This window comes from Hypanus sabinus, chromosome 4, assembly GCF_030144855.1.
Source record: "Hypanus sabinus isolate sHypSab1 chromosome 4, sHypSab1.hap1, whole genome shotgun sequence".
Taxonomy (NCBI): domain Eukaryota; kingdom Metazoa; phylum Chordata; class Chondrichthyes; order Myliobatiformes; family Dasyatidae; genus Hypanus; species Hypanus sabinus.
Window position 1 is genome coordinate 154,500,981 of NC_082709.1, and position 8,402 is coordinate 154,509,382.

Sequence of the window (8,402 nt, forward strand, 5' to 3'; positions counted from 1 at the left end):
ACAGTGTTGCAATGTTGTCAGGTGTACGATAATCATTTTAATATAATAATTTCAAACCCTATCATTATACTCATATTGCAGAAAGCGTTTGAAAGAACCTTAATTTTGCCATGATTCTCTTCCTCCAATCCCAAAAGTCTGTTTCTCTGGCCTGCTGCAAGCAATATTGCTTTTAAAATATAACTCTTATTCTTGCGATTTCTAGGAATCTATTATTACTCAATCGTTATCCTTTCGATCTGAAGTGAAAAACAGAATATTGTAACCATCAGTTTTATATTAACATACACAAGATGCTGGAGGAACTCAGCAGGCCAGGCAGCATCTACGTGAAAAAAAGAGCAAAAAGTCGAGGTTTTGGGCAGAGACCCGTCACCAGGAAGGGGAGAAATCCGGGAAAGAAGATAGGTGGAGGGGAGGAAAACGTACAAGGTGGCAGATGATAGGCGAAAGCAGGAGGGGGGGCGGGGCGAAGTAAAGAGCTGAGAAGTCGATTGGTGAAAGAGATAAATGGCTGGAGAAGGGGGGATCTGACTGTAGAGGGCAGGGACCACGGAGGAAAGGGAAGGGGGAGGAGCACCAGGAGGTGGTGATGGACAGGTAAGGAGAGAAGGTGAGAGAGGGACTTGGGAATTGGGAATGGTGAAGGAGAGGAGGGGTACAGTTACCATAAGTTAGAGAAATCAATGTTCATGCCATCAGCTTGGAGGCTACCCAGACAAAATATAAGGGTACAACCTGGGTGTGGTCTCATCGTGGCAGTAGAGGAGGCCATGGACTGACATGAGAAGTAGAATTGAAATGTGTGGCCGCTTGGGATCCTGCTTTTTGTGGAGGATGGAGGATAGGTGCTGGGCTAAGTGGTCTCCCAATCTACTTTGGGTCTCACCAACATACAGGAGGTCATACAGAGAACACTGGATACAGCAGATGACCGCAGGAGACTGGCAGGTGAAGTGTCACCTCACCTGGAAGGACTGTCTGGGGCCCTGAATGGTAGTGAGGGAGGAGGTGTAGGGGCAGGTGTAGCACTTGTTCTGCTTGCAAGGATAAGTAGAATCAGGGAGATCAGTGGGGAGGGATGAGTGGACAAGGGAATCATGAAGGGTGTGATCCTTGCAGGAAGTGGGGAGGGTGAGGGAAAGATGTGCTTGGTGGTGGGATCCCATTGGAGGTGGGAGAAATTATGGAGTATTATGTGCTGGAAACAGAGGCTGGTGGGGTTGTAGGTGAGGACAAGAGGAACCTATCCCCAGTGTGGCAGCAAGAGGATGGGGTGAGGGCAGACCCCTCCCCCACCTCACCCCCCTGCTTTCCGCATATATTCCATTTGGGTAGCCTCGAACCTGATGGCATGAACATCGATTTCTCAAACTTCCGGTAATAATCCCCTCCTCCCCCTCACCATTCCCCATTCCTGTTTCCCTCTCTCACCTTATCTCCTTTCCTGTCCATCACCTCTCTCTGGTGTTCCTCCCCCTTCCCTTTCTTCCACGTCTTCTGTCCTCTCCTATCATCCAGTTTACTCTTTCCCAGAGATGCTGCCTGGCCAACCGAATTCCTCCAGCTGTGTGTATGTTGCTTTGGATTTCCAGCATCTGCAGATTTTCTTGAGTTTGTGATCAGTCCTTGACGTAATGCCAAGAAAATATCCAAAACTAATTTGAATAAAAACAGGAAAAGGATTAATTTGAAATGTACAATCAATACAGTGCCATGAACATTATTTATATTTAAAAAGGCACACAATGTAAGTATTTACGGTAGAGTTACTGCATTTTTGAGTGGAATGGAGGGTGAAAGAGAGCCAGCACAGAGAGCAGATCAATCATGATCATATTGTACGGTAGGACAAGCTTGAGCTGGCAGATGGGCTACAACTGTTCCCGTTCTCCTGTGTCTTCGTATCAAACCTATGAATAATGCGTACAAAAAGCTTTGCAAGCTGAACCCAAAGATTTGTTAAAGACATATAGAAGAAATAAAACATCTGTTTTCTTAGAAGTGTGGGTCTTACAATGTTTTATTTACAAAGAAATGTATTTACATGTTGTTGTTTGGCATCCGTCTGTTTTGAAGGACAATGGGTGATCATCATCATCACAAGCCTGGGTGGAAGGTATGGAGATCCTGAGATGTCCAGACATCAAGATCCCCCACCCCCCACCCCCCCCCCCCCCCCGCCTCACCAGTGTAGTCCAAAGGAAAGCTTATGAAGCAATACATTTGGCACCAGTTTGTCTGCAGGAGCTGCCAGGAGATTGTTCAATGATGTCCAGCTGCCTGAGGACTCCACTCCGGATCTTCTGTCTGAGTTTACTCCCGTAGCCTTCGTCTCTCCCGATGCTGCCTACAGGGCAGTGGGGCGATTTGCCCATAGCTGGGGATCTGGTTCACGAGCACCAGGGTGTGTCCACACACCAGTGGGTCTGTGTGCTACACGTGCCGGGGCCAGACTTTCTCCCCGTCCTCTGCAGTTCAGCCTGAATACAATAGGAATTCAGCTTCCATCTGTCAGCAGCGAGGAGGCATGACGTGAGGCTTGCTGTTGGAGAGGCTACGTACTGGCAGGGAGAGGCTTACACAGTCAGCTCTCCTTCTCACAAGACTGCTAGCCAGCAGAGGAAGCTGAAAGTGAGAGTGACAAGTACTTCCTACTACACTACCACACTAGACGCGTCCCAGAACCATTTTGGCATCATGTATACGATCAAGAATTGTTATATTATGGCTTATTGGATTTAGCTATTAAAAGTAAAGGTGCAGAGATGAGCTATTCTGCAGATACTGGAAGTTTTGAGCAATACACAAAATTCTGGAGGAACTCAGAAAGTCAGATGGCATCAATGGATAGGAATAAACAGTTAATGTTTTGGGCCAATGTCCTTCATCAGGACTGAAGGGCCTCAGACCAAAACATCAACTCCGTATTCCCCTACATAAAAGTAAAAACAATATGTGTTAAAGAAATTAAATATTAGGAAAAAATGAATGTCAAAGTAAATTTTATTATCACATATACAGTATGTCACCACATACAACTCTGAGATGCTTTTTCCTGCAGGCATTTTCCACAAATCTATAGAGTAGTAACCGACAACACGAGGAAATCTGCAGATGCTGGAAATTCAAACACACACAAAATGCTGGTGGAACACAGCAGGCCAGGCAGCATCTATAGGAAGAAGCGCTATCGATGTTTCGGGCCGAGACCCTTCGTCAGGACTAACCAAAAGGAAAGATAGTAATAGATTTGAAAGTAGTGGGGGGAGGGGGAAATGCAAAATGATAGGAGAAGACTGGAGGGGGTGGGATGAAGCTAAGAGCTGGAAAGGTGATTGGCAAAAGCGATACAGAGCTGGAGAAGGGAAAGGATCATGGGACAGGAGGCCTCAGGAGAAAGAAAGGGGGAGGGGACCATCAGAGGGAGATGGAGAACAGGCAGAGTGATGGGCAGAGAGAGAGAAAAAAGGGGGGAGGGGAACAATCTAAATACATCAGGGATGGGGTAAGAAGGGGAGGTGGGGCATTAACAGAAGTTAGAGAAGTCAATGTTCATGCCATCAGGTTGGAGGATACCCAGCCGGTATATAAGGTGTTGTTCCTCCAACCTGAGTGTGGCTTCATCTTGACAGTAGAGGCCATGGACAGACATATCAGAATGGGAATGGGATGTGGAATTAAAATTTGTGGCCTCTGGGAGATCCTGCTTTCTCTGGCAGACAGAGCGTAGGTATTCAGCAAAATAGACACCCAGTCTGTGTCGGGTCTCACCAATATATAAAAGGCCACACCGGGAGCACCGGACGCAGTATACCACACCAGCCGACTCACAGGTGAAGTGTCGCCTCACCTGGAAGGACTGTCTGGGGCCCTGAATGGTGGGGAGGAAGTGTAAGAGCAGGTGTAGCACTTGTTCTGCTTACAAGGATAAGTGCCGGGGGAGATCGGTGGGAAGGGATGGGGGGGGAGGGGTGGGAAATGAATGGACAAGGGAATCGCGTAGGGAGCAATCCCTGCAGAAAGCAGAAGGGGGGGGGGGAGGGAAAGATGTGCTTGGTAGTGGGATCCCGTTAGAGGTGGCGGAAGTTACGGAGAATTATACATTGGACCCGAAGGCTGGTGGGGTGGTAAGTGAGGACAAGGGGAACCCTATCCCGAGTAGGTTGGTGGGCAGATGGGGTGAGGGCAGATGTGCAGGAAATGGAGAGATGCTTTCGAGAGCAGAGTTGATGGTGGAGGAAGGGAAGCCCCTTCGTCCAGGAATGAAAAATCTCATTATCCCCTTCTGTTCAAGAACCTAATGCTTGAGAGGTAGTAACTATTTTTGAACCTGATGGTGTGAGTCCTGAGTCTCCAGTACCTTCCACCTGGTGGCAGCAATGAGAAAAGTGCATGGCCTGGGTGTCGAGAATCTGTGATAATGGATGCTATGACAGTGTTCCATGTAGATGTTCTCAACGTTTGAGAGGACTTTACCCATGATGCACTACCTTTTGTCAGATTTTCCATTCAAGGACATTGGTGTTCCCATACCAGGTCGTGATGCACCCAATCAATACACTGTCCAAAACACACCTACAGAAGCTGGTCAAAGATTTTGATATCGTGATGAATCTTTGTAGATTCCTAAGGAAGCAGAGGTTGCTGTTGTGTTTTCTTTGCAATAAGATGGGTCCAGGACAGGTCTTCTGAGATAATAACACCCAGGAATTTAAAGTTACTGACCCTCTCCACCTCTGATCCTCCGACGAGGGCTGGCCCATAGACTTTTGGTTTCCTTCTCCTGAAGTCTAATCAGTTCCTTGGTCTTACAGATATTGAGTGAGAGTTTGTTGTTATTACATGACTCAGCTAAATTTTCAATCTCCCTCCTGCAAGCTGATTCATCACCATCTTAGATATAGCCCTCAACAGTAGTGTCATCAACAAACTTGAACATGTTAAATTATATGAATGTTATTATACATGTGTGGTTAAAAAGGCATATGCTGTATTGGCCTTCATCAATCATGGAATTGAATTTAGGAGCCGAGAGGTAATGTTGCAGCTATATAGGACCCTGGTCAGACCCTACTTGGAGTACTGTGCTCAGTTCTGGTCGCCTCACTACAGGAAGGATGTGGAAACCATAGAAAGGGTGCAGAGGAGATTTATAAGGATGTTGCCTGGATTGGGGAGCATGTCTTATGAGAACAGGTTGAGTGAATGTGGTGAACTTCGCCACATGGGGACTCTTTTAAAACAAAGGGGGGGTGAATGTGGTGAACTACATATACCTGTCTGGACACGCCCCCTGCTGACTGCTCCTGTGGCTCCTCCCACAGACTCCTGTATAAAGGCGATCGAGGCCTGAGCCTGGCCTCTCAGTCTCCAGGATGTAGTATGGTGGTCACTCGACAATAGATCTGAAATCCGCTTATCACCAGCTCCCCATCCGCCCAGAGGACCGCCCCTACACCGCCTTCGAGCGGAGGCTCTATCACTTCCTGCGCGTCCCCTTCGGTGTCATGAATGGTGTCTCTGTCTTCCAGAGGGAAATGGACCGGAGGGTGGACCAGTGCCAACTGAAGGCCACATTTCCCTATCTGGATAACATCACCATCTGTGGTCGCGACTGGCCGGATCACAACGCCAACCTCCAACGATTTCTCCAAGTGGCCGAAGCTCTAAACCTTACTTATAACAGGGACAAGTGTGTGTTCGGAACCACCCGCCTCGCTATCCTTGGGTATGTCGTGGAAAACGGGGTCATTGGCCCTGATCCTGACCGTATGCGCCCCCTGTTAGAACTCCCTCTTTCCACCACTCTCAAAGCCCTCAGACGGTACCTGGGGTTTTTTTCCTATTATGCCCAATGGGTCCCCCATTACGCAGTCAAAGCCCGCCCCCTGGTCAAGTCTACCACTTTTCCCCTCTCTGCTGAGGCCTGTGCGTCCTTCAGCTGCATTAAAGGGGACATTGCCAAAGCTACGATGCATGCGGTGGACGAGACCATTCCCTTCCAAGTAGCGTGTGACGCCTTCGATTTCGCTCTGGCTGCTACCCTCAATCAGGAAGGCAGGCCAGTAGCATTCTTTTCTCGCACCCTCCAAGGCTCTGAAATTCGGCACTCCGCAGTGGAGAAAGAAGCCCAGGCCATAGTGGAGGCTGTTAGGCACTGGAGGCACTATCTCGCTGGCAAAAGGTTCACCGTGCTGACCGACCAGCGCTCAGTTGCGTTCATGTTCAGCAACCAACAGCGGGGCAAAATCAAAAATGATAAGATTTTGCGGTGGAGAATAGAACTCTCCACCTACAACTATGATATTCTGTACCAGCCTGGCAGACTCAATGAGCCCCCTGATGCCCTATCCCGGGGAACATGTGCTAGCACACAGCTCGACCAGCTGTACGCCCTTCATGCACATCTTTGTCACCCTGGGGTCACCCGATTTTACCATTTCGTGAAAGCCCGGAACCTGCCGTACTCCCTTGAGGACATCAGGACGATGACCAGGGACTGCCAAATCTGCGCTGAGTGCAAACCGCACTTCTACCGTCCTGACACGGCGCAACTTGTCAAGGCCACCCGCCCTTTTGAGCGACTGAGTGTTGACTTTAAGGGCCCCCTTCCCTCCACCGACCGCAATGTCTATTTTCTCAATATTATCGACGAGTACTCGCGGTTCTCCTTTGCCATTCCCTGCCCTGACACCACTGCCACGTCCGTCATAAAAGCCCTGCGCCAGCTCTTCACTCTGTTCGGGTATCCCTGTTATATCCACAGTGATAGAGGGTCCTCCTTTATGAGTGACGAGCTGCGCCGGTACCTGCTAGCTAGGGGCATTGCTACTAGTCGGACCACGAGTTATAATCCCCGGGGAAATAGACAGGTGGAGCGGGAGAATGCCACGGTGTGGAAGGCCACACTTCTAGCCCTTAAGTCAAAAGGGTTGCCGGTCTCTCGATGGCAGGAGGTCCTCCCTGAGGCACTCCACTCTATCCGCTCTCTGTTATGTACGTCCACCAATGCCACCCCTCACGAACGCCTATTCTCTTTTCCCAGGAGGTCTGTCACTGGGACCACCCTACCAGTTTGGCTGACGTCCCCGGGGCCAGTGCTGCTCCGGAGATATGTGAGGAGCAATAAATACTCCCCGCTGGTCAAGAGGGTTCACCTTCTACATGCGAACCCCCAGTATGCCTACGTGGTCTTACCTGATGGGCAGGAGGACACGGTCTCCGTCTGCGACCTGGCGCCCACAGGTGCAGCAGACAACTACCCCGAACACTCCCCGGTAACTATGAACCCTGTACCTGAGATGACATCGCGCACACCAAGCCCTACACAGACTCCTCACGACACTCCTATACCGGGCGTTTCGTACGCGTATATATACATGCGTGAGGTGCTACGTAGATCGCAGCGACAGATTCGACCACCTGATAGACTTAACCTGTAAGAAACTTCACCACATGGGGACTCTTTTAAAACAAAGGGGGGGGGGGTGAATGTGGTGAACTACGTGTACCTGTCTGGACACGCCCCCTGCTGACTGCTCCTGTGGCTCCTCCCACAGACCCCTGTATAAAGGCGATCGAGGCCTGAGCCCTGCCTCTCAGTCTCCAGGATGTAGTACGGTGGTCACTCACTGCTTGTTCCTTTTTCCAGTCAATAAAAGCCGATATCTGATTTTCTGATTTATTTTTAGACAATTGTTTCATGTCTTTTGAGCAATTATCCAACAAATATAACTTGCCTAGATTTCATTTTTTTAGATATTTACAGATTAGACATTTTTTTAAGTTCTGTACTCTCTACGTTTCCAAATTTTGTGCCTTCAGATATTTTGGAGAGTTTATTTGAATTAGACCCTTTTCAAAAAGGGCTTATTTCAAAACTTTATAATATAATTATGAAGATATGTTCAGAGCCTCTTTATAAGACTAAAAAGGATTGGGAAAGAGAGCTTAGTCTTAGTATTTCTAGTGAGAATTGGGATAGAATTCTTCAATTAGTTAATACATCATCGTTATGTGCCAAACATTCATTAATACAATTTAAGGTCGGACATAGGGCCCATATGTCCAAAGATAAATTAGCTCATTTTTACTCTCATATTAGTCCTATTTGTGATAGATGTCATTCTGAAATTGCGTCTTTAACTCATATGTTTTGGTCGTGTTCATTTTTGGAGAAATATTGGAAAGATATTTTTGATATTATTTCTGCAGTTTTGAATATCGATTTACAACCTCATCCTATTACTGCAATTTTTGGTTTACCAATGTTAGACTCACTGCATTTATCTTCTTCTGCTCGTCGAATGATTGCATTTCTAACTCTGATGGCTAGAAGATCTATATTGTTGAATTGGAAAGAAATTAATCCTCCCACTGTATTTAATTGGTTCTCTCAA